Source organism: Arvicanthis niloticus, chromosome 3, assembly GCF_011762505.2.
Source record: "Arvicanthis niloticus isolate mArvNil1 chromosome 3, mArvNil1.pat.X, whole genome shotgun sequence".
In the NCBI taxonomy this organism is placed as follows: Eukaryota; Metazoa; Chordata; class Mammalia; order Rodentia; family Muridae; genus Arvicanthis; species Arvicanthis niloticus.
In genome coordinates, this window is record NC_047660.1 from 117,252,355 (window position 1) to 117,278,932 (window position 26,578).

Genomic DNA, 26,578 nt, shown 5'->3' on the forward strand with positions numbered 1-26,578 from the left:
CCATTGGTGCTTTATTCTCATAGCAGCCTGCATGACACCTTCTCATACCATGAAAAATAGTAGCACAGAGAAAACTTCCAGTTCTGTTCCAGCTTTATCTATCTATCTTGCACCTGAGGTAATATCTTCAGCAAAAAATCTTGCCAACTACTTCTAGTGGGCAAGTAGGAGGAAAGGGAATAGCTTGTATGGTTTTATAGTTATCTGGAGCCTCTCTGATCAGTACCCCCTATAGAGTTATCTCACAACTGTCACTGGGGGTTTTCTTTAGACACATTACTTGTAGGACTGGCATTACCAATTCTTATGATACATCTATTTCAACCTCTCTTTTGTTACTTTTAATTGGCTTCTGAAGTTACTCCAAACTAAACACATAAAGAGTCCAGGCTAAGACCCATACATGAAAGAGAAAATGCGGCTTGACTTTCTTTGCCTGGATTATATTGTCCAGTGTAAATTTTTCTAAATTCATTCATTTTTCTGAAATTTTCATAATTTTGCTTTCTGATTGTCTGAATTTGTTTACACTGCTTGTGGTGGTTTGAATAAGCTTGGTCTGTGGGAAGTTAGGAGGTGTGGCCTTATTGAAGAGGGTGTAGCATTTTTAGAAGTATGTCACTATGGAGGCAGGGCTTTGGGATCTCATAAATATGCTCAAGTCTTGACAGTTGATCCAGAGCTTCCTCCTAGCTGCCTGCAGAAGACAGTCTCCTGGCTGTTTTCAGATCAAGATGTAGAAGTCTCAGCTCCTTCTCCAACACCATGTCTGCCTACAAGCTGCCATGCTTCCTGCCATGATGATAATGAGCTAAACGTCTGTAACTGTAAGCCAGGCACAATTAAATGTTTGCTTTTCTAAAAGTTGCCTTGGTCATTTTATCCCTTCACAACAATGAAATACTAACTATGACACTGCAATTGTAGAATACCATTGGCGGCTGGGTAGCTTATAAGTAGCACAAGTGTTTTTAATAGTTCTGAAAGTGAGAATTTCAAAATCAAGGGCTTCTGGCTATATACTATTACATGGCAGAACATGCAGAGACAAGCATGAAACGATTCCTTCCCTAATACCCCTTAAAGAATCATGTTCTTAATATTATCAAATTCATAAAATGCTTTTTAGCAGACATATTTTAGCTAAGCACTAAGCTCTCTAGAAGAAGTTGAGCCATATTTTAAATTTACTTTTAAACAAACTGCTTCTTTCTAGAGGAACTACTAACTCATAGATAATATCTGCTTTCAATTCATTCTGATGGCTATGCTTTTTAAAAATAACATGATTATTCTATAAATAATACTATTTATTTCTAATAATAAATAATACTATTTATTTCTATAGAAGATAACTTTTGGATGAATACACACGTATACAAACACACACATACCCCTCACCAATGTACATAACATGGAATTAAGTCCATTACTTAAAAATTTCTAGAAGTTACTTGATAGTGATAACATCCCAGAAACTCTAAAACATGAGGATTTGACTTCATTATTATTGTTATTATTATTAATTATTTATTATTGAGCTATTTGTTTACTTTACATCTTGATAGCAGCTTCCCCTCCCTCTTCTCCTCCCAGTCCCTCTCTCTCACCTCCCCTTCCCATCCACCACTCCTCCCCTTCTCCTCAGAAAAGAGAAACCTTCATTGCACATCAGCCAGTCTTGGATAATAAGTTGCAATAAGACTAGGTACATCTTCATCTATTGAGGCTAGGCAAGGCAGCCTAGTGTAGAGAAAAGGGATTCAAAGGCAGGCAATGTACTCAGAGACAGTGCTTTCTCCCACTTTAGGAGTCCCATATGAAGACCCAGCTATACAACTGTTACATACGTGCAGAGGGCCTAGGTTTGTCCCATGAAAGCTCTCTGTGAGATAGTTCAGTTTCTTTTACTTTCTTTCTTTTTCCTGATTTAAAATTTTTTATTGGTTATTTTATTTATTTACATTTCAAATATTATCCCCCTTCTTAGTTTCCCCTCCACAAACCCCCTATTCCATCACCCCCCCTGCTTCTATGATGGTGCTCCCCCACCCACCCACTCCTGCCTCACTGTCCTCAAATTACCCTACACTGGGGCATCGAGCCTCCACAGGACCAAGGGCCTCCACTGCCATTGATGCCAGATAAGGCAATCCTCTGCTACATATGCAGCTAGACCATGAGTCCTTCCATGTGTACCCTTTGGTTGGTGGTTCAGTCCCTGGGAGCTTTGGGGGTTCTGATTGGTTGATATTGTTGTTCTTCCTATGGGGTTAAAAACCCCTTCAGCTCCTTCAGTCCTTTCTCTAATTCCTCCATTGGGGTCCTTGCTCAGTCTGATGGTTGGCTGTGAGCATCTGCATATGTATAGTTCAGGCTCTGAGAGCCCCTCAGGAGACAGCTATACCAGGGATTAGTAAGGTTAACAGAGTAAAAATGGCCATCTGTAGCATGTGTGTAGTTTTAAAAACAAACAAGTCACAATAATCACTGGCAATGGTGGTTTCACCAACCCCTGTGGTTCTTGCAGCCAGCAGTGGCCAAGCCAAAGTTGCACTTCCCAGGCCATCCACCTCCTGTGGCTAGCCTGCAGAAAGCCAGCTACTGCTCTAAATCCCCTTAGCTCTGTAAAATGATAACACCAGAGACTTTTAATATACCAGCCTGATTTATAACAGTAAATCTACAACCCCAAAATGTCTGCGCAAAGAACAAAAAACTCAGTCAATATAAATACAAGCTGCACTCCTAGATTGGGCAAATGTACCCTATGGTACTCTATTGTCCATCTATGAAATCCCTAATTACGTGTGGCTTCTCCAGACCATGTGGGTCTGCTCCATCTTCTTCTGGTTCCATCTTGTCTCTCTCCATCCTCCATTTCTTCCATCTCTCCTTCTCTTTTCCCTCTCTAAATCTTTCAGCTCTGCCTTCTTCTTCCACTGTCCAATCACAGGCTCTAGCCTTATCTGACTAATTACGATTTCACCTGGCCTCACCTAAGTACAGTGCCTTTCCTGAGGGAGCAGAAAAAAACAAACAGCAATCCACAACAGCTATCCTACCAAAGCAATCTACAGATTTAATGCAATTCCCAGCAAAATTCCAAAACATTTTTTTACAGACCTTGAAAGAATAATAATGAACTTCATATGGAAAAACAAATACGTAGGATAGCTAAAACAATCTTATACAATAAAATAAATTCTGGGTACACCATCCCTGATTTCAAGCTGTACTTCAAAGCAATAGTAATAAAAATCCACATGGCACTGGCATAAAAACAGCTAGGTTGATCAATGGAATCGAACAGAAGAACCACAAGTAAGTCCACACACCTATAGACACTTGATTTTTGACATAGACATCAAAACCATTCAATGGAAAAAAAAGAAGCATCCTCAACAAATGATGCTGGTCTTTCTTCTTTTTAAACACAGTATAGTCTTTTATTTTGTAGTCTTAATAACAAAATGATACACAGAAACAAGTGAGATAATAGGAAACTAGACAGAAAGAAATTAGAGCAAGATGTACCAAGAAAAAAAAAAAAAAAAACCCTAGTAACTTTTTCTTCAAGGAATCATCCATAATAAACTTAGGTCAATAAACTAGATGGTTTATTTGCTCTTAACCTTTCATGCCCTTTCAAATTCATTTTCTTTATTTTACTGTTCTCAGACTTATCAGTTACATAATAACTGTGTCTTTTTCCTCATGCCACCACTTAAGTCATGGTTACTCTGTTCCAGTGCCATGTCAAAGAAAAATAAGAATGATTAGGAACAAAATAATACTTCCTTATTTATTAGGAAAAAAACCACAATTAAATCTCTTGGCAAGATTAAAAAAGAAGAAGAAAAGAAAAATAAACTTTTTAAAGGTATGTGTGGTAGTTTGAATGAGAATAGCCCATATAGGTTCTTATAATTGAATGTATAGTTCCCAGTTAGGTGACCTTTTTGGGAAAGATTAGGTGTGGCCTTGTTGGAGGAACTATTCTACTGTTTCCAGTCCTAATCTGTTTCTGCCTCTCTCAGTTTCTCTCCCTGTCTCTGTTTGTCTCCATCTCTCTGTCTCTGTCTCTCTCAGTCTCTGTCTCTCTCAGTCTCTATCTTTCTGTCTCTGTCTTTCTCAGTCTCTGTCTTGCCCTAAACCCTACCTGCTATCTGCAGATCAAGATGTAAAGCTTTCAGTAACTTCTCCAAGCCTGACTCCTTCCTGCCAGAATACTCAAGGACTAACCCTCTGAAATTGTAGGCAAGTCCATTTAGTGTGATATTTTCCCCGCAAGTTGGGAGGAGCTAAGGTGGGAGCAGTAAGGAGAGAAAGAGGAGGAATAAGAGAGGAAGAGGAGAAGGAAGAGGAGGAGCTAGGGGAGAGAGCACCAGAGAGAAGAGAACACGGAAGCGGATGTGCACCTGTTTCTAGCAAAGGAAATTGATATATCTAGGTTGGGTATTGGGTTACACCTCTGATTGTGTGGGCATCTTGTTATTGAGCATTACCAAATACATAAAGCTTTTAAGTAATCTAAGCATTAGAGTCTCATTTTCTACCAGGCTTGTGTAGATGGCGGGATGGTCTGGGCTCAGCCCAGCCTTTTGGAGACAGTGTGGAAGACTGTCAGAGCCCTCTCCCAGCGCTGGTGTCTCATGGGTGGCAGGGCCGAAGTTTCTGGATGGCTGTTTCTAGCTGTGGCACACACATGGCCTCTAGCCGCTTCCAGCTGCGGAGTGCTTGGCTTCAGGCCGAGGCACATGGTGGTGTGAGATAGATATTTGGCCCGTTCAGTGGCTGTTTAAGTAATTACTTCAACAATCCCCCAGTTAAATGCTTTCATTTAAGAGTTGCCTTGATTATAGGGACTCTTCACAACAATAGGAAAGAAACTAAGACCATATATAAAAAAATGTTGTTAATATATGGTATGTTCCCCCATTCACAAAGCAGATAAATAAAGTTTGAACTCTACCCCACATTCAGATAATAAACCAAAGTTCTTATCTGTTTATCTATCTATCTATCTATCTATCTATCTATCTATCTATCTATCTATCTATCTGGGATAGTTGGGAGTAAACTCAAGACCTTGCATGTGCTAAGTAAGAGGTCATCCCCAAATGCAGGGAAAGAAAAAAATCTCTTTAGGGAAGAAGGAAGGGAGGAATAGAGGGAGGAAGGGAGGGATGGACGGAAGGAGGGAGAGATGAAGAGGATAATGGAAGACATACAACTTAAAAGCAAAAAAAAAAAAAAATGGTGAAGGGAAGCAGCAAGAGCTGGCAATGGGACAGGGATGAAGAAGAAGAATATATGTATGAAATAACATTATAAGAACCATTTTTTTTTGTATGCCAGCTAAGGAAATTTATGAAAAGAATAAAACAAAAATTTGAAGCTAATTTATCCAAATGTGTGCTTATGATCTTACATTTTTCTTAATTTTTACTACCAAATGCTTTATATACTAGTTCCACAATAGTTTTTTTTTTTTTTGTCTTTGTGAACTTAATTCTCTAAGTTCTGTGTGGATAGGAATGACCTGTCAGGGACAAGTAGAAATTACTTCACAAGTAATTTCACAAGTAATAGTTCTATGACTAACTTTGTTCTTTTTCTGAATGCTGTGACGGTAAACAAAAGGAATGCCAAGGCGAGGGAGAGGGGATTAGTTCTTGCCTAACACGTATGGACTTGAGTTCAGTGTCCAGCACCATAGAAATTAAACCTCTAGCAAAGCTTAATCTACTATGATATTAATTATAAAATTATTATAAAATAATAAAATAAAATGAATTATAAAATGATTGTCCTGTGGCTTTGTGACGAAGGAGAAGATATTGCCACATTAGTAAATAGAGCAAAATTTTGCTTCTTGTTGTTCTATTTAACATAGACATATTGTACTTTATTATATTAGAAGGCTTAATTAAACTAAATACTGAAAATGTATTTAGAATTTAGGCTGCTTCTCTTCACAATGAATCTCTCACCTTCATGCGGAGTATGTCCTGTCTTCAGTCAGAAGTCAGATATAAAAATTTATGGAAATATAAAATCCACTCTGACATTCCACAACTTGTGCTTTGAATGAATATTCTAACTGTTCATTGAGTTGCATGGTTTTGTGTGGGTTCCTGTTCTGGACGGTGTCGCCTGAAGATCTCCAGCCTGGCCAGGTGTACGGGTCTAGGATAGAGTGTGAGCAGGGAGGGGGAATTGCCTCTGCTACCTCTGTGCTATCTCCGCCTGCTTCTCCACTGTTGTCACCCAGTTACTCCCAGGTGCTGCACCTGTCTCCCTGCACTGAGCCGGTCCAGGCTGGGCCAGTGAGAAGCTGGATAGCTAGCAAGGAGGGGAGAGTCCTGAAGGCACTTCAGGAGAGCAGATCTCTTCCCAAGTGTTATAGCTCTTGCAACAGAAACTCTTGGGCACCGGGATGATTCTCGCACACCTTTACTTCTCCTGAATAGGGCTCTTATATACAGTTTTGGGGTGAGTTAGGGTCTAGCAGCAGAGAACCCTATTGGCTTGGTCTGAGAGCTTGGAGATACCTCATCTGCATGTGGGAGAGCCTAAGGCACTGTTCCTATGTGACTGAAGGCCATAGACCTCTCTGTGGGAGAGGATGTGGAGGGCTGAAACTAAGTGAAAGGAACCAGGGGCCCAGGAGCAAAGCCGAACACCTACTGTCCCATTAGGGTCTGGGGTTCGAGGTCTGTGCTCTACTAGGTGTCCAGCTGCCTCTCACAACCCACTGTCCCACAGATTTGGGACTAGTTAATTTTAGTATTTGAATTTATTTTATTTCCATCATTTTTAATTAAAAAGTTTAAAATATAAATTTTAAAAACTATGAGCTATAAAAATAATCAAAATTGTGTTTATAGGGAAGTCCAGGTTGTAGGGTAGGAGAAAGACCATGATTCCACAAGTCCCAAGGCCATAGATCTACTACTTTAACCTAGTCACCTTTTTTGAATTAAAGTTTATTTTCCACAGATTTGAAAGTAGATACCAAAGTGGAAGTTTCTGGTTCAGTCATATGATGGTGTTTTGCTGAGGCAAGACCCATAGGAGGACAAGTGATGTTTGGAGAGAGTATAAATAGGACTCAAGTGGCAGTGATGACATGTTCACTGGTCTCCTATCTCTGGTGATCTTCACTTTATTGAGAGAGGCACTGCAGAGAACTTCTGGAATCCTGGCCAGTCCTGGTTGCTCCCCATTGGCTTGTGTTGATTTGGTGGTAGCCTGGTTGCTTCTGCTAGATCATGACACTGCTGTTGATTTGTGTTTGGTATCATGACACTACTAAACTGGACTGCTAGTAATTGCTTCAAAGAAGTACTTCTAAACAGGTCCACATCCCCTTGTTCTATTTACCATCTTTTCTCCCTTACATTTGGATGGTGGGCTAGAAGGAGGATTGTAGATTCCAAGAAGTGTTTGCTCACAGGATATAGCTGTCTCCTGAGAGGCTCAGTCAGAACCTGATAAATACGGAGGTAGATACTCACAGCCAACCATTGGACTGAGTACCAGGTCCCAAATGGATGAGTTAGAGATAGAACTGAAAGAACTGAAGGTGTTTGTAACCCATAGGAAGAACAACAATATCAACCAACCAGATACCCCAGAGCTCCCAGGGACTAAACTACCAACCAAAGAGTACACACATGGAGGGACCCATGGCTCCAGCCACATATGTAGCAGAGGATGGCCTTGTTGGACATCAATGGGAGGAGAGGCCCTTGGTTCTGTGAAGGCATGATGCCCAGTGTAGGAGAATGCCAGGGTAGGGAGTTGGCAGTGGTTGGTTATAGGGCCATGAAAGGGGTCTTGATTTTGGTCAAAGTGCTGGCTGGAAAGCCCGGAGACCCAACAGGTGTCTATTGCCTGTAAGGGACATGCATCTATTTCACTGTGCTCCCAGAATCCAGGCTTCTAACACGTGGCATGGAACTCCATTGACCTACACTGTTCAGTCATGTTCAGGACAATGAAGCCCCACCCAAAGGGCACAGGTAGAGGATGTGACTACAGGTCTCAGGCCCTAGAGAGATTTACATACTAATAAGATGCCTGAAAGCCAGAGGGCGGAGCCAATTAAGCATTCTTCCCCGGCCCTTCCCCACTCTCTCCCTCCCTTCTCCCTCCCTATTTAACTCAGGTCTGCCCTGAGTTTCATGGGGGGAGGGGGGGGGAAGGACACACATCTAGATCCAACTACCACACCATGCCAATAAAGCCATTTTGGAAACCCCAAGGACTTTCTCATGACATTGGGGCCATGTTGTGAGGAACCATGCCTAACTTTGCACCTGGAGGAACCCTCTGCATTCCCAGCCACCCTACCCACAGTTGGTGGGTGGGGTAGCACCCTCATAGAAGGAGGGAAGATGGGATGAGGGTTTCCAGAGGGGAAACTGGGAAAGGGATAACATTTGAAATGTAAATAAATAAAGTATCCAATAAAAAAGTAGGTTTTTAAAAATATAAGCCTACAAGGTACAACTTAATATTTAAGAGTAATTGTAATTAATTTACCTATGCCTTCACAAGCTCTGTGATAACACTCTTGCAATAGGCAGAAAATAATAGTTCTGATAGCAAAAGTGTGGTGTGAAAATGAAGAAAACGTAATGAAAGAGTCACCCACTGAAATTTCAATAAATGACTGCAATTTTATTTTAAAATATTTTCATGATAATAAGAACTGAAGATTTATATATAAAACTAAATATTTATTAATAATAATTGTAAAGCATGGCTTCTAAGTTTACTTATGAAACTTTTTAGACTTATCACACAAGGATATGATTTTTACCTCAAATATACCTCAACCTCAATTTATTTACCTGTGTGGAACAAAGTAAAGCTTCTAAGGAATCTTCTTGTTTAAAACTCAATGAATTTGTTTTGTATTCAGAATTTTTCTAACTATAAGCCCTGAGGATAGTATCTGTTTTTGACATAATAATATGTACATATTCATATGTTTAAATTATAAACTAATCATAATGTGCTAAAGATTTATTAAACAGAGAATATGTATCATATTACAAGCCCCAAACAACAAAAATGCCCAAATAGAAAAAAAAAGTATGATCCTCACATCTTTGGTTAAGTAATCACGAGCTGCTGTTAATGGATACAGGCAGAGAAGAAAGCTAGTTTGCCTGAGAGAATGAACAAGTTTGCGCCTATTACACTACTGCAGTTTTTTTTTATCATTCTTGTTTGTATTTAAAAGTAACCAAATGAATAATGCATTCTATAGTCAGTCTAATAACAAATGTCATGCAATTCATAGTCCCTACTCTCAAAAGCATTACCAAATAAATGAAGACAGAAGACAGAAATAAGAACATGCTATGAATTTACTAAAATCATGGCTCTCAGCAAAGAAAGCACCCAGAGAGGAGGCATTTTGGGAAATGTGTGGGTGATCATGAATATTCATAGGAGTGAAAGTCAAAGCCACTTCTATTAAATGGGATAGTGGACATACAGGACCACCCCACATACCATGAGTTGCACCTGTATCAAAGGAGTTTCAAATTGTGTGAACAGCTATTATAGGTGTGATGTGACTATTCTCTGTCTCTTCTCCTTGCAGAGAAATCTAAATGATGGTGACTGTAGAAAGAAGGCTGTGAGGAAAAAGAGCATCACACCCAGGGCTCCATCCTCAGCATTAAACCTGTCTGCACCCAGAAGTGGGAAAGGGGAGCAAGAGGAAGTGCCATTGATTAGCACACAATGCCAATGTATTGAAATATTAGTCTGAAATTCATTAGTGTGAACAGTTTTTGTAAGGGAATCAAAAGGCTGAAAATGATCCTTAACTAAGCTTGTTTTATAGCATTTGTTTTGGTTTCTCCTCTCCCCTTCTCTTCTTTCGCTTTATTTTTTAATGTTGTGAGGAATGTTGAGCAACTGCCTTCTAAATACACATTTATATCTATAGATTAGTACTGAATCCAGCCTTCAGTTAAGGCATCAGTTAAGGCAGAGCCTTCTAGCTGTCCAAGATACCAAGAACAAGCAATGGTAGAGAGCTGAGCCCTAAGTGGGACAGTATATCACCCTGCCAAGAATCATGAAAGATTGTGGAAGAGAAGGCAGAATTAATGAAAAAAAAAAAAAAAAAAAAAAAAAAAAAACCAGAGAGTGAGAAAATACTCAGCAAAAAGGACATTGTCGCTTTTATAAACTTGCTTCTACTTGGTATTTTGGACAGCTTGAAGTGTCTACCTTAACTGACACCCAATACAATGAGAAGCTTCTCTGGGGAAAGCTGTGTTCAGTACTAATCTATAGATATAGACAGATGTATTTAGTAACCAGTTGCTCACCACATTTTGTCACATTAAGGCCTCTCTCATGAGATTTCTGTGAGGAAGACAGGCTCTATTGAGAACTGAACTATATGTTACTCATGTTACATTCTAGCTAAGAATCCAGATGTAATCTTAGAAGAGGCTAACTAGAAAGTGATGGGCTAATTTGTTTGATGGAAGAGAGTTCAAGTCATTGTGTGGTCCACCAGTCTTATCCAATTACAGTTTATCATGGCTGCTTCACCATTTATGTTTTGTCATGCTGTGGTTCATTGCTCTTATCCAGACATGTTCTGTCATGTATGACTCACTGCTCTTATCTAGGTTTACAGTGAGAGAGAATAGTAAGAAAAGCAGAAAGATATGAAACATGGGAAGTTTGGTAAGGAAAGAAATGGGAGTGAATTTGAAGTTGTTAACGGGAAGACTGCAGAGAAAGCAGCTATAGTTGTTAAGCAGCTAAGTACAGTTAAGGAGAACCTGAGATTTTATGTTAGTACAGTAGGAATGGTGCCTTTAGGAAAGACCCACCTACTAGCAAAGACTCCTAAAAATGCAATTTTTAAATGCACTTTTAATTTTTTTAGATGAAAACTTTCTAAAAATGCAAATTCATTTGAAAGGAGAAGTCACTGAACCCCACAATGGCATGGAGAGGGCTCCCCACTAGAAAACATCCTTCCCAAGAAGGGTTCCCCAGGTTAAGTCACTGAGGCACACAAGCCACTGTAGTTCTCAAATGTAAACACAAGATTACATTTCAAGCTGGCAACAGAATTTAGAAGCATCATCTGCATCTTACTGACTTTTCAAATATAAGTCACAGAGGTTCACACTGAAGTTTGAGAAAGCTGCTGACGCCAGACAGTGTGTTGGGGTTGGGTTCTTGAAGAGGTTCATCTCAGATTTTTATTTATTTATTTATTTATTTATCTATTTATTTATCTATCTATTTATTTATTTATTTATTTATTTATTTATTTATTTATTTTGTGGATCTGTAAAGGTAAAGCCTAAGATACTCACTGGGCAGGCAGCCTCTCACACTTGACAAGTGGTAGGTCAGTGAGAGGCACTGTCTCAGAAAAGAAGGTTAATATCTGAGGGACAATATTCAATGTGGTCTTCTGGTCATGTGTATATATACACATATATATATGGCCATATATATACATATGTCTGTAACCCTCACCTCACTCCAAATATGCAACCTACTGACTTTAAGTCCCATATACTTACAAGCAGTATAACATACACACACACATACACACACATATACACACACACACAGAAGGAGAAGAGAGAGAGAGAGAGAGAGAGAACAATCTTCTGTTATTTTTCAAACATTTATTGTGTACATTCATGGGTTCAGAAAAAGCTAATCCAATTCAGCTGAATGATCAAGTTTAATAATAGAAGAGCAGAAATATGCCAATCAGATTTGAATGATTATAACAAAACCCCTGGGATAATCAAGTTAATAAATGAAAAAGTTTGTTTTGTCTCATGGCTTCAGGACAGGAGTACTCCATTACATTAGCACTTCAATACACTTTGCATGAGTACTTCAGTACATGAATACCCCATTGCTTTGAGCCCATGGTTGCAAGGTACAACATAATGGTGGGAGTATTTAGTACAGGAGGTCTGTTTACCTCATGTCAGCTAGGAAGCAGAAGGAGATCAAGGCAGGGTCTGAAACAAGCCCTTAGTGAGTTAACTTTCTCACACCAGGTCCCATCTAACAGGTCCCTGCACTCCCCATCGGTATCACAGGTGACTGTTAAAGCCTGTGGTCAAACTGCTTCACTGCGTTCAGCTACAGGGTCCATCAAGGTTGACATTTTTCTTTTAAGGTACTGTGCATAGTTTCATTTTCTGAGCAAAGAGGCCATCTCTTGCTCTTACAATTTCTTGCTTGTCCTCTATCAGTTCCGAGTACCCACTAGCTTTCACACACCATGCCTATGGTAGCTTCTCAAGAAGACATTACATAAGAGAAAAAAAAAAACTTCTCTTAAGATAGACATTTTTATAGTTAGTAAACAAAAATATTACAGTTGTCTACTACATTCCTTATTGCATTAGAATCTGAAAATGTTACATCAGGCTCACTGCGCCCAAAGTGTTCTGAGTACACTGTGCACTTCAAAGGGGCTGGCATCCTTTTATTTTTCAGTGTTTCCTTTCTTGTGACATTTTTACATTCAATCCATTTGTGATCTTTTCAGAAAGCAGACTGTAAGTCTGTTGGAGGAAATATGAGAGTTGTTTCTCTGTTAAAAATAAATTCACTTATGTTTTCCTTGGTGTGATATAGGAAACACACAGTAGTCCCTGGAATGAACTTAGTCCTGGTGTTTTATGTCTTAAGTGTACTACAGTCATCAACAAAAACAAGAAAAAGTTTTCACAATGTGAAGTGGTAAAAATCTTTTTGAGTGAAAAAAGCAAAATCTAAAAGTTTTTTCTGAGTTATTAAAAGTGAGGTGCTATCAATTCTGTTACTTGCAGAGGCCTAGATGCCTCTTTCCTCCCATAAGAGCCAGTAGCTCTTGTGTAATGAGCTATCTGTAGGCTGGAAAAGACAGCTAAGACAAAGCTTCAGATTAGATTCAGAGTCTGTCAGATAGACTCCTCTCCCATTTCACTGCCCTCTCTCATTCTTTTCTTTCTCTACAACCTTGTCTTGCAGGACAAGGGTGGGTAGAAGCTCAGTAGCCACTGAGCCATTTCTCTAAGTATCTATTACTTAGATATTATTTCTCTAAGTATCTATTACTCATATTTTTTCAGATAGTTCTAAAGCACAAAAAACTTAGAAATATAAAGAAAGCTTTCTACTACTAATATTACATATCAGCATTGATCAAAACATTTTGTAGTTGTAGTTGTTTGTTTTGGTGCTTATTCAAAACAGAAGACAAACTGGAAGATATTCATATGAGCAGTTTTTTTCATCATTTTTTCAATTGAATTGAACTAATATAAACTGCCATTCTATACATTATTATTGACCAGAGTTTCAGCTATAAAATCAGGCTTGGCTGATAGCTGTAGCCCAGTAATAGGGCAGTCAGCTAGCATGTATGAAGACTTGGGTTCAGTCTCCATTACCAGGAAAAAAACTGGGCAGATTCCATCAGCTAAAAGCTTTTTGAAGTTTTAAATTTTATATGGATAATGATCATATCCAATATGACTTTAACAATTCATAATGGATAAAATTATATAAAATATATCATATGGATAGAAATGCATAAATAATCCAAGTTTATAAAGCCACTTTATTAACTTTTTATTTTTAAAAATTGAAAGCTGATTTTTTTTATATGCTATACTCTGATTGTGGTTTCTCCTCCCCCATCCTCCAAGATCCTCCCCATCTTGTTTTTCATAAGATTTATTTATTTATTTTATGCATGTGAGTACACTGTACCTGTCTTCTAACACACCAGAAGAGGGCATCAGATCCCATTACAGATGGTTGTGAGCCACCATGTGGTTACTGGGAATTGAACACAGAACCTCTGGAAGAGCAGCCAGTGCTTTTAACCACTGAGCCATCTCTCCAGACCAATCCTCCCCATGTTTCTACCCACCCAAATACACACCCATTCTTTCTCTTTCATTAGAAAACAAACACACATCTAAAACTAATAATAAAATAAAACAAACAAATCAGAATTGGACAAAACTAACAGAAATAAAAGAGCCTCTCAAAAGCATAAAAATACATGCTAAACATACAGACTCAGACACACACACACCACACACATTCACAATTCACACACACAGTTCATTAAAATCACAAAACTGCAAACCTTAATATACAAGTAAAAGACCTGTAGGAAAAGAAAACAACCAACAAAACAAAAATAAAAACAGATGAAGCATTATGAGAAAAAACACCTTCCATTTTCTGAAAATTTCACCAAAAATATTTCTGAGTTATGAACAATTACTAGGAAAATATTTTAACCTCCAAACAAGACTGCTTGTATTAGTCAAAAACAAACAAACAAACAGACAAAAACCCCACAATCAACAACAAAAAGCTAACTGTAGCTATTTTACTTTCAAAACAAATTGTGGGTGGTATCATTTAGATTGATACATTCTATATTAAAAAATTTGACATGGCTATTCATGTCTGGCAATGAAGTCAATGAAAGTCCCAGCAGCACAAATCAAGACAGTAACCCTTGTTTTCTAAGATTGCCTCATGATTCTTAGAAAATCCAGTGGTCAGCATCCTTTGTACATTGAACCAGCTTTTATCTTGACAGAAATGTACAGCCTCAAACACTTAGTTGTATTTTCTGTATGTTTTAGTTTTTAAAGTGTTTGACATTTTTCCTAAATGACATTTTTCCTAAGTCATAATTCACAACAAAGAAAATACAACTAAAAAAGTAAAGCAATTTCTACCAAAACAAAATTTGTAAATCAATAGCCTTTTTCATTTTCTGGCTCAAAACTGAAAGTGTTTTCTCACAGTTAAGGGTGACACTATGGTAATTTTCATGTCAGCCAAACACTGTCTTGCTTAGACTCTTGGGGACTTCTGCAGCAAATGGTCAAGGTTGTAATTCAAGACCAGGAGTCCAAAGAGGCACCTAGATCAACTTCAGCACATCTATGGTATTGTAAACTCTGACATCAGAACAGTATGTCTGGATGACGTTCATAATCATGTGAGAAGAGATTGGAGATCTGTTTTCATCATCTGTCTAATGTCCTTTTATTCTTCAGCGGCTCTCCACCAAGTTTTATGAACCTTACATGAGGGATCCCAGTGTGTATGGTTACCAGTGTGTATGGTTAAGCTTTTTGAAATAATCAACCATGTATTTCAATAAGGTCTGCCTCCTCTTACACTGATCAAGTCTTTTTCTTATGAAAACTTGATTTTTGAGGTCTTTGAAAACTTGCTGTGCTTTCATTGGCTTTTTCAAGACAGGGTTTCTCTGTGTAGCTCTGACTGTCATGGGACTCACTTTATAGATTATAGACTTGACTGTCCTTGAACTCAGAGATCCACTTACCTCTGCCCCTGAAGTGTTGGGATTAAAGGTGTCAACACAACCCAGCTCTCTTTTTGAAAAGTCTATTCATGCTAACCTGACTTGAATTAAACAAAGAAGGGCTTTAATCCTGTCTGTCTACTTGCATTTTCTACCTTCCTATTCTCTGAGGAAAATGTGAAGGCCATTGAAAACGATCTTTGAGTAAGTACTTTGTGATTTGAGGGAGGGGAAGGAGGAGGTACTGTGGCTTCAGTGTTTATGTCCACCCAAAATTCATATTTTGCAATCCTACCTTCAACTTGGGTGAGTGAAGCATTTGGATACTTGATTAAATCATGAAAGCAGAGCCTTCTAAAGTAAATTTAAAGGGACTTGCTTGTCTCTTTTATCAAGTGAGGACAGGGACACTCGGAGTTACTGTGCATAAATAGGTAAATAAGGGCTCACCAAGTCTCAGTTTTCCAGCATTTGTCTTGGACTTCCAGCCTCCAAGGTGTCAACCATACATTTTTACTGTTTATAAGAACCTAGGCTATGGTGTTTAGTTATAGCCTTTTCAGTGGATTAAGACAAGTAAATTTGAGCCACTTGCCATCATACTTATTTGTAATCACAGCACTTGGGACATGAAAGCAAGAAAATCAGTGGTTATGTGCTGTTTGAGGCTGCCTCTCAAACTAAACAAAATACCAGAGATACATTAGAAAAAATACTATTAGTAACGCATTATTTTAACTCATACCTCAAAAAAAAAAATGACCACTAACTCATTTTATCTTTATTTTAATTACTTAGAGATAGCAGATTTGGAAAAAGAACAGTCATAATAGCAAAGTTATACTTTTCCAATGTACATATTCAAATATAGTCCTCAAGCCTTTCACTAAGTGAAAGTAAAAAATAAAGTTTAGGTTAAACCATCTCTTCTTCCCCTTCTCATTACACACATTCCCCAGCTAAAATAGCTGAAACTAATGAGTCTGACCATAACCAAGAGCTATCTGCCTTAAAGATGCTGGTTACTGCTGTAGCCCAGAGACAGTCAGATGCCGTGTCATGGAAATGTCTGCACTCATGAAGTGTGGACAAATGAACACTCATTTTTTTTTTAAAGAAAGTAAATCATTTGCTGTTATTCAACAATAACTGTAGTGAACAGCACTACATAATTACTAAATGATACCGGTATAATAAACGAAAAATAAGGATGGAGAAGTTCAAAGATATGCTTCACATCTCAATGACAACTCTCCCACCAAAGACTGTTTTCTTCTTCTTACTTGAAAACTGTAACTGGCAGTGGCTAGGCGGCATCGGCAGGGACCAGCATATAAGTGCTTCACTGATGGAATTCTACTGTGACGAGTCCCCTGGAGATCCCTTCCCACTTTGCAAGGACCTGTGGTGAATTTTGGTGGCCTCTATGCTTATTACGTAGATCTTGTGTGCTACAAGCATTCCTTGCTTTCGGTTTGCTGTTTATACTCACAGAGATAATTAATTCCACTTTGTTGTTCACAGGCAAAGCTGGGATCATGCAGACTGAAAGCCCTGTGGATGATTCTGTTTTTATCAATATGCTTTGAGAAGTAAATCCCTCCCCTCCTCTCTCTGCCTATATCAATCCTCCAGACATGACCATTAATCCTGGGTATTTTGGGACATGGATTTGGGACAGCAACAGTCACACCAAGTAAGCAAACCCGTGGCAGTTATGGAGAGCAGTGGGTACTGCTTGCACAACTGTTCTGAGGAAGATATTTAACAAGAGATACTTAAATGGTGGGAAAGTTCTGTCTAATCAATAGAGACTTTAAAATTGGTTCTTTGGAAAGATGGTATCAGAAATTAATAGGTGCATATCAGGAAAGGTTGCTTGGTAAGTGAACATGTCTCTGGAATTTTAAAAAGTATTATGACAGAGGTGTACTATTTAATGACTGGGCTTATACCTGCAAACGGTTAATCTGTCTCTTACCCCACATAATTGTATACTAGCATTTGTTGTCAGCTGGGTATGTGCTCACATCCATAGGACATGCCTGGGTAAACATTAATTTTGACTTGCTGAAATAGTGCTTTGTAGTGCAAAACACAGTTGCGGGTGATTGACCCAGGGGGAGGAGGGAAGGAGGAAGGGAAACTATTGGGGGCTTTTACAAAGATGAGATTTTCATAATAATGATGCTATGAATTCTTTAAATAAAATAACCATTGATGTCACTGCTCAGCTGAGCCAGCTTGTGATAAAACAATAAACAAAGATGGCTCGAGTTTTTAGGGCCACTTGCTTAATCATCAGCAGATGGTCAGTGTCTCACTTTCCTTGACATCACACTTCTGTCCTCAGGTTCCAGAACCTTGCTAGGGCTGGTCGCCAGCAGTAACAAGCACAATGTTCTAACCACCACTAGTCACAATATTTTGAACTAAGTTAGAAACTTAGTAAGCTTGTACATAATTTCATATGAATAGAGCAAACACCTAATACTTAGGTGAGCTGGCTCTTCTCTAAGATTATATAGCCTTAAGGTTTTACAAACCAACACAACAGCACCAGCTCCTGGCTAGTTAAAAACAGGCTCTTTTCAATAAGTATGCCCACAGTTCCAGTCAATCAGCAAGTCTCAGTTAAGGAACACGCTTTCATAACAGTCAATAGCACATTAACTGTTTAGAAAGAACATTAACTGTGCATTTCTTCCTTTCCTCCTTCCTTCCTTTCTTTTTTTCCTTATCTCTCTCTTTCTCTTTTTCTTTCTTTCTTTCTCTCTTTCTTTCTTTCTTTCTTTCTTTCTTTCTTTCTTTCTTTCTTCTTTCTTTCTTTCCTTCCTTCCTCCTTCCTTTATTCTTTATTTATTTATCACTTAACATGCTGATCATGGTCCCCCTCTCCTCCAGGTTCCCCCACCTCACCACTCCTTCCTCTATCCCCTGTTCCTCTTTCTTCTAAGAAAGGGGAGCTTCTTCCTTCAGTATCACCCCTCCCTCACACATCAAGTCAGGACTCAGTATATCCTCTCCCATTGAAGCCAGACAAAGCAGCCCAGTTAGGGGAATGGGATCCACAGGCAGGCAACAGAGTCAGGGACAGCCCCTGCTCTAGTTGTTGGGGAACCAGCATGAACATCAAAATGCACATCAGCTACATATATGTGTGAGTCCTAGGTCCAGCCCATGCTTGTTCTTTAGCTGGTTAAAAATGCTTTTTTGTTTTGTTTTGTTTTGTTTTTTTTTTGAGACAGGGTTTCTCTGTGTAGCCCTGGCTGTCCTAGAACTCACTCTGTAGACCAGGCTGGATTCGAACTCAGAAATCGGCCTGCCTCTGCCTCCCAAGTGCTGGGATTAAAGGCATGTGCCACCACTGCCCAGCTAAAAATGCTTTTCTAATTCTACTCAATAAAACCCTGAGTCTGCTGAGTGTGGAGAGCATTTCTAGCCAGCATAAATCTTCTTTCCTGTATATGCCTTAACAACTCAGCCATATAATAAGTTTTACAACAAGAGTAGTTTACACAATTCTTAGCCAACACTGGAGTTTCTACTCAGATTGCCGAGAAAATCCATGCTTGGAGGCCCTCTCCAGGCACATTTTAACCACATACTCCCAACCAGGATACTTCCAGACACCTTGTGTCAAAATCCACCTATGATTCCAAAGTGCAGACTGTTAAGTCAATTTTACCAAAGTTTTGGCCTTTATCTGCTTTCCTTATGCTCTCATTTCTGTGTTTATTTCCTTATCCTTGGCTTTATAATTAGATATACATGTAAAAGCCATTTCTTTGAGATAATAGGAACGACTTCTTTCTATATAGTAATTACTTCTGAAATTGCCCTACTTACATGCAATTTGATTTAGGTTTGAATAGAAAACATTAAATCCTCGGTTTTGATGATAGAGCATTTGTTAAATATGTTTTAAATTAACCTGATTACTCTTTTGCTACAAACTTTCCTATACCCTTATATGTGTATTTCATGGGTATATTTATACTCATGAAAAAAGTTATTTTATGTGTTTTTGTTTCTTCTGCATTACTTGGTTTAATACTTTGTAGTTTAGTATTTGTAATTTACATTTAATACATTGTTTCATACAAGATCAATGAGATCTGCCCCCTACACAGAAGGGAAGATTCACAGGAACAAACAAGAAATATATTGCTATTGTTTTTTATTGGCACTGTCCCCTAAATTCCCTCATGTTACAGGCCTCATCCTCATTTAAGTGATAGTGAAAGATGAGGCACCCTCTAAGAAGCGAGGCCTAGTAGAAGGACACAAGCTCATACAAGAGTTATGAGTTCACTGACCCCCTACATTTTTTTTTTAAATCTTGTTTCTGGCTACCATAAACTGATCAGACTTCTGCTACCTCATGTCTTCATGTTTCTTCATTGATAAACTACCCTGCCATAGACCCAAAAGCAATGAGATAACTGACCATGAAATAGAAATAGGCCAAAATAAGCCTTCCATGTTGTTAATTATGCTCAGTATTTTGTCATGGTGATGGAAAACTAACAGACAGTTAACAGAGCAAAGGCAGCAAGTTTCTTGGACTCGCAGATAATCATTTAGGATAATGACTATTCCAACAGGATTCAGAAACTTGTATACCTTTTCTTTCTATTAACAAAAGAGAACAAAAATATCTTACAAGTTTATTAAGTGCTTTTTAAAGGTTTGTAATGGGCTCAGAGAGGAACAGTAAATATTCAGTGGCTCCACAGAACAAGCAATGGATGAAAATTATTTTCTTTGGGACAAAAATAAAGAACATTGTATGGCAAGAATTCTGTCCAGGTGTATTAACACACATCAGTGTTTCTTACCATTCTATGGGCATTCTTCTCTGGTTAATGGCATATCAGTAAAAACAATGTTATGGTTTGGATATTGTCCTCTATATGCTTGTGTGTTCAAGGGCTAGTATAGACACAGCTGGTGGTACATTTGGAAGGTGATGCAATCTTTAGGAAGTGGAACCATCATATTGAAAGAAAAATGGATTCGTGGAAGCATGCCTGTAACAAGGATAATGGGAACTGTCAGAAGCCATATTGGGACAAGCTAGAAACTAGCAGGTGCTCTTCCTGAGATGGCCTGCCTCAGATTATTATATAATCAGATTATTATATAATCAGATTATTATATAATCAGATTATTATATAATCTGCAACAGGTTTGTTCTTCCTCAGCAAGGCTGTACGGGACTTCATTCTAGGAAAGATTCCTGCTATTAATATGCTTTTCCTGTTATTATTAAACATATGTAACAACCACTAAGTAATAGAACATCTCTTTGGAGCAGATCTGTGCAGATCCATGAAGATGCACTGTCTTGTAGTGATGCTATATAGACAAATAGATGACTTCTTAAGTCTTAATGATGATTCTATAAGAACTCCTAAAATTATGTCAATGATTATTAAGATCTTTTTGTAATGGGACTGCTATTATATCCCTTTCTGATAGTCAAAATTGCAATGAGAACTCTGTCACCAGTTAATTGCTCTTAGATAGTAATCAGACTTTCTCCTACTCAGAGCACATTCCAAGAGGTTGTAACACGACTAACCAAAGGTAATAAAAAGGGAAGTAAAGATTTATTATAGGTGCTAAGACAGAAGATAAAAGATTTACTGTGTTTATCTATACAAAACTTCACTAATAACTTAGTTATGATTTTAAACCTTCAGTGAACCTGTGGAGCTGTGACAGGTGATTGGATGTTTAGCCAGATAATTACTCCTATTGGATATGCATGTAAATATTCTCTGTTGTAAACTTCTATTTAAGTTTACAATTTGATTTTTTTGTGTGAACTTGTGATGAACTCTGTAATCATGTATTCTGAAAGATATATAAGTACTGAGGACAAACAGAAGAGAATAGAATCCACAAACACACACATCCCCAACCCCGCTCAGAAGAATTTTTCCCTTACTAGAATTTTTCCTTTTCCCCACTTAGGATCTTTCTACTTTTCCCCTTAGATAGCTTTCATAGGAAACTTTACAATTTAGGAATAAATGCTGTAATCACTTTTCTAAGTGTCCCTTTTTTTTTTTTTTCCCTGTGACTTCTGACTAGCAGGCTGAAAGTTAGAGCTGCCCAGATCCTGCTGAGGTAGAACAAAGGTGTGTTACTTAATCCACCCCCACCCCCACCCCACCTCCCACCCCCACCCACTGCTGTTAGGCTACAGGTGTTAATCACCTAAGCCAGCTGCTTTTTACCCTCAGAAAAAGCAAGACAGTTTTTAGGACGTTTTAGAAATTATCATCAGCATTTTAGTACAGTTTGAGAGCTAGAACATCTGAAGACCCTCAGGCTTTAAAGCCATCACCAGAGTCCTGCTCTGTGCCCTCCACCATTATCCTCTCCAGGGACAGGAGGCTCCCGGTAGGGAACCAGAGCCTTTCATCTCCTTTCCTTCATAACCAGCCTTCTCTGCTATATAGTCCCTCTGCTGTGATGTTCTATCTTATGACAGAACCAAAATCAATGGAACCAATAAGCACAGACTGAATCTCTGAAACTATTAACTAAAGTAAATTGCTCCCCTCTATCGGTTGATTTTTAATACACAAATGGAAACCTACCACAAATGCTAAAGGCAACTGTATTCCTATTTTGAATTAATCTTGCCAGATGATATGAGATGATGTGAAATAATCTTTTCCTTGCATTGAGAGTAAGAGAAACAAAGGAAGATGAGAGAGACCTTGATGTTGAGACTTCTTAGTATCATTGTCATCATCAACATCATCATCATCAATCACCAGCAGCAGCAGGAAAGCAACAGTCTCTGAGGCATCATTTTCTGAGCTTCGATTATAATGCAATGATCCAAAGGAATGAATCCGACTTAAGACCCTTTGGCCTCCAGTCATGTCTGTGCGGGACATCTGGCTCAATGATCGGAGATTGGCTTGCTGACATTCTATGGAAAAGCTATTGGGCAGTCTTCAACTTGATCACATACAGAACTTCATGCCATCATCACTCTGCATTTTGTTAACTTGAGAAAGAAAACCACTTTCTCCCCCATTCTGTGTGCTAAGATCAACAGCCATTGATTATAAATCTTCCCTCTAGCCTTGGTTTATCAGGAACCCAGGACACTGAAACTAATACACTCTGTTGATACTAACAGTGACCTTGTTTGGGTAAATTTTTTCACTTTTAAAGCCTATACCTCTACACAGAAGCACTTTGGCTGGAAGAATAAATTGGTACTCTAGTTCTAATTACTGAGCACTTTCTAGCATATGAAAACGAAATATCTAAGATCAACAGTGACCATTACAGTTAACTCATGCTACATGGAAATCAGTAAAGAAATACATTTAAATTTTCCCTTATGAAGCCTCTAAAAGAAATAACATCTAACAGTCAATAGCAGGGTTTTTTGTTTGTTTGTTTGTTTGTTTTTGGTTTTTGAACTTTTAAATTAAACTTTTAATTCCAAGAAACTGAACAACATTGTTAATATACTAGGAAATACCAGAAGGTTATATTTCTGAATAGTAAAATATACAGTATGCTATTAGAAGAATTTTATAAAGCAGTCCATGATAATACTATGTTATATGCTATGTGTTTCCAATATACTTTAGAAAACTTCATGATGCCATTGTACTATTTCCAACAATGGGATTTTGTGTGTAGGAAGTTCACATGTACAAATCTCTTTAATCTATGTATGACACATATAGATAACTCCAATGTATAATTCCTAACTGTAAATGTCTCCATGAGTGATGTGATATGCTCTGATAATTTCATTTTTTATTAGATATTTTATTTACATTTCAAATGTTATCTCCTTTCCCAGTTTCTCCCCCAAAACCCCTATCCAATCCCCCTCCCCCTGCTTCTATGAGGGTGTTCTCCCACCCACCCACCCACTCCCAACTCCCCACCCTGGTATCCCCCTACACTGGTGCATTAAGCCTTTTGTTCCCCGCCCCTTTTTGAGTCCCCTTCACCCTCGAAAGAGACACGTGAGGCAGTGTTCAGGTGGTTACTACAGCGAGGCTTTATTCTTGTATCAGCAGAAGCAGAAAAGACCCAAAGCCCGGGAAAGGCACTGCTATATGTACCCTAGAGTGGCATGTTCACTTCTGATTGGCTGTTCACTCATCACCCCATAATACGCCCCGGGGATGGGCAATGACTTTGGCGCCCTTTTGACTTTTGCACCTGCGCAGTTAGTTGTTTACTTGTGGGAGCACAGGATGCCCGCACCAACTTATAATGGCGAATGTTGTCACGCTCACTGCAGCTCCTAACAGCCTTTGAAGTGCCAAGAGCCTCTCCTCCCACTGATGCCCAACAAAACCATCCTCTGCTATGTATGCGGCTGAAGCTATGGTTCCCTCCATGTGTTCTCTTTAGTTGGTGGTTTAGTCCCTGGGATAATTTCTATTTAGACATTATGAGCTCAGAAGCTGCTTAGAAAACACTTCAGATAGCTCTAATTCTTCGTGGATGGATTACTAACTTCCACAATGATGTGTGCAAAGTTTTTGTGTGTGTGAGGTAAGTCTGATTATTTCCTAGGTCAGAGAAGTCCTATAACCCTGAAAGATTATTTGATGTGCTGCTGATCCATCTTTCCAGCCTAACTAGTTGCCATGAAGTAATCAACAAGAAGAAATTAATTAGGGCTGGAAAGATATGTTTATATTACTTTCTATCTGCTATCTGATTCTTGTGCAACATGAAGAAACACATCACTGTTGGTGGTAAAATAAAAACAAGTGTGCATATTTATAATGTATAATGCAATTTTGATATGTTTATGTATTTCAAAATAAATTTTAAAAGTGAATATATTAGAGATTATTTGCATTAAGTAATCTATTAAAAGAGATTCACTGGGACTGGGAAGATGGATTTAGGAAAACTTGGTGCTCTTCAAAGGACCAAGGTTTGGTTTCCAGCACTAACATGGTATATATAAGCTATCATAACTCTCTCTACACATTAACTTTATGTTCTTTTTTTTAATCTCTTAAAATTTTATCTGAGAAAGTTTGGAACTAAAGACTTGCATAAGTCTTTACTTTGCCACATGGGTAGGCAAGAATGAGCAAAGGCCATCTTCTAATCGAACTCTATGTAAAACCCTCCATCACCTGAAATACAATGCTGTATGTTGACCCAGTAAAGCCTGTTCTTTTTCCTTCTTTCTTTCTTTCTTTCTTTCTTTCTTTCTTTCTTTCTTTCCTTCCTTCCTTCCTTCCTTCCTTCCTTCCTTCCTTCCTTCTTCCTTCCTTCCTTCCTTCCTTCCTTCCTTCTTTCTTTCTTTCTTTCTTTCTTTCTTTCTTTCTTTCTTTCTTTCTTTCTTTCTACCTTTCTTTTTTCTTTCTTCTATTTTCTTTCAGCCTAGCAGGCTTGATTTTAATCCCTAAGTTCTACATGAATATGGTTCGGAAACTCCTCCACAAGATTTCTCCGGGAGTTTTCATGATAACTGCTTAACCCTCCTGAGAATTGTTAGCAATTCTACAAAGACTTAAGTTGCTAACCGTTGTCATGGTAGCAATGGCAAAACCAGAACAGTAGTATCACACACTTGCCTGCTAGTATTCTGCAACTATTTTGATTTAAAGGAGGGAAATAAGATCCAATATGTAAATTCATACTTAAATTACCTGACTGACTTTATTGGAGGGTTCATTGTCTTGTTAGATGCCTTCAGTGGATGTATCAGATTCATGACTCTTCTTAGAAAAATTTCACATAGTAAATAATATGGAACAAACACTTAACAACATTACTAAGACATCACAAATAATATTAATTTTATGTAAATATAGGTGACTTGGGGAAATTTTAAAGTTTTACTATTTTGGTAAAGTTTAATTTTTTAAGTCAAATGTGCTCAAAGATCATGAATTTGCTAGTGTATGCTCCCTGCACAGTTTTCAGTGAATAGCAACTTGCTAGCAGACAAGAGAAATAAGCAATGCCCTCCAAGGGCAGGGGAATTCTTCACTCCCTAAGACAAGAAGCTTGTCTTTTAGAAAGAAAAAGGAAAAAGAAACAAAACTCTTACACCAATTTTGCATGCTTTGGTAATCTATATTCTAGAGACATCAAATGTTTCACTTAAGGGAAATCTCTTACTAATCAATAGCAAATATATTATAATTATGTAGTTATAAGTTCGTTAGCTTCTCGTTAGCTTCTGGTTTTATTATAATTTTTATGCCTTTCCAATTAAACATAAGATGTAACTTTGTTTCTGGAAATATGCATTAGCTGAAACATTGCTGCTTTATTACCAGCTTTTAAATTAAGAATGATTACTTTCTAATACTTGAATTCTGTTGTTAGAATTGCCACAGCAACAGCCACAGTCTCTCTGGAACATCTTACAATGTGTGGATGACCATAATCCACTTATTTGTCAACTATGAAGAGTTTCCTCGTGCCAGACAATATAGAAAGCACACTGATGAGAAAACACAGCATTTACTCTCAGTAAGTGTATGCAGAAGTCAGTATTTATAGCACCCCTTTAAAAACATATCTGAAGAGGCATGCAGGTGGAAGAAAATACTCTGGGTTATGTGTAAGTAACACAGTATAGCCAGTGCATATCTTATATACCTAAGAGTTCGTGCACATAAACACATCTAGGAACCCATCTTAACAAAATGTTTGTCCTCACAAAACTGCAAGCCAAAGAAATGCTATCAAAGATAAACCTACCAAAGAAAAACATCTGCCTCAACTCTGTTATGAAAGTTAAGTTGGAGTCCTTCAGCTCCAAACATAGCTTCTAGTATTGTTATAGAGAAGAAGGACTAGGCAATATATATCTATTTTTTTCAAAAAGTCATTTCTTTGAAATATTTTCCCAATAGGATATATATGTAAGAGCTGCACAGATTTGTATTTTAAATGAGTTGCCATTTAATATAAAAGACAATGAAATGGTAGATCATTGTCCTATATTTTTGTTACCTATGTTGGGAAAATATTTGTGTTTCAGTTTTGTGATGGCGGTTTCTATTAACTAACCAGAATCTTTGAAGGTGTCTGCTCTACTACACTGCTCCATGAATAACTACACTGTCAAATATAGACTGAAAATCACATGTATCTGTTCACATAATGTCAATGGTCTGCTCTACTGCTTGAAATCATAACATTCACTCTGTGAATCCAGAATAT

At 38.1% G+C, this 26,578-nt stretch overlaps 1 protein-coding gene and 1 long non-coding RNA gene across 4 annotated transcripts in view; both read left to right on the top strand.

Moving 5' to 3' along the window:
* Positions 1–18,031, top strand: part of LOC143441806 (uncharacterized) — a 37,295-nt gene extending 19,264 nt beyond the window's left edge. For 2 of the 3 annotated variants that reach the window (XR_013109494.1, XR_013109495.1), the window contains one exon: positions 9,626–10,188. This is a non-coding gene — a long non-coding RNA (uncharacterized LOC143441806). Of the gene's footprint in view, positions 1–9,625; positions 10,189–16,900 lie in introns of those variants that run through there. The other variant, XR_013109496.1, reaches the window with a different exon arrangement.
* Positions 1–26,578, top strand: part of LOC117705391 (gamma-crystallin D) — a 763,352-nt gene that overhangs the window by 83,267 nt on the left and 653,507 nt on the right. The gene's annotated exons all lie outside the window — the stretch shown is intronic.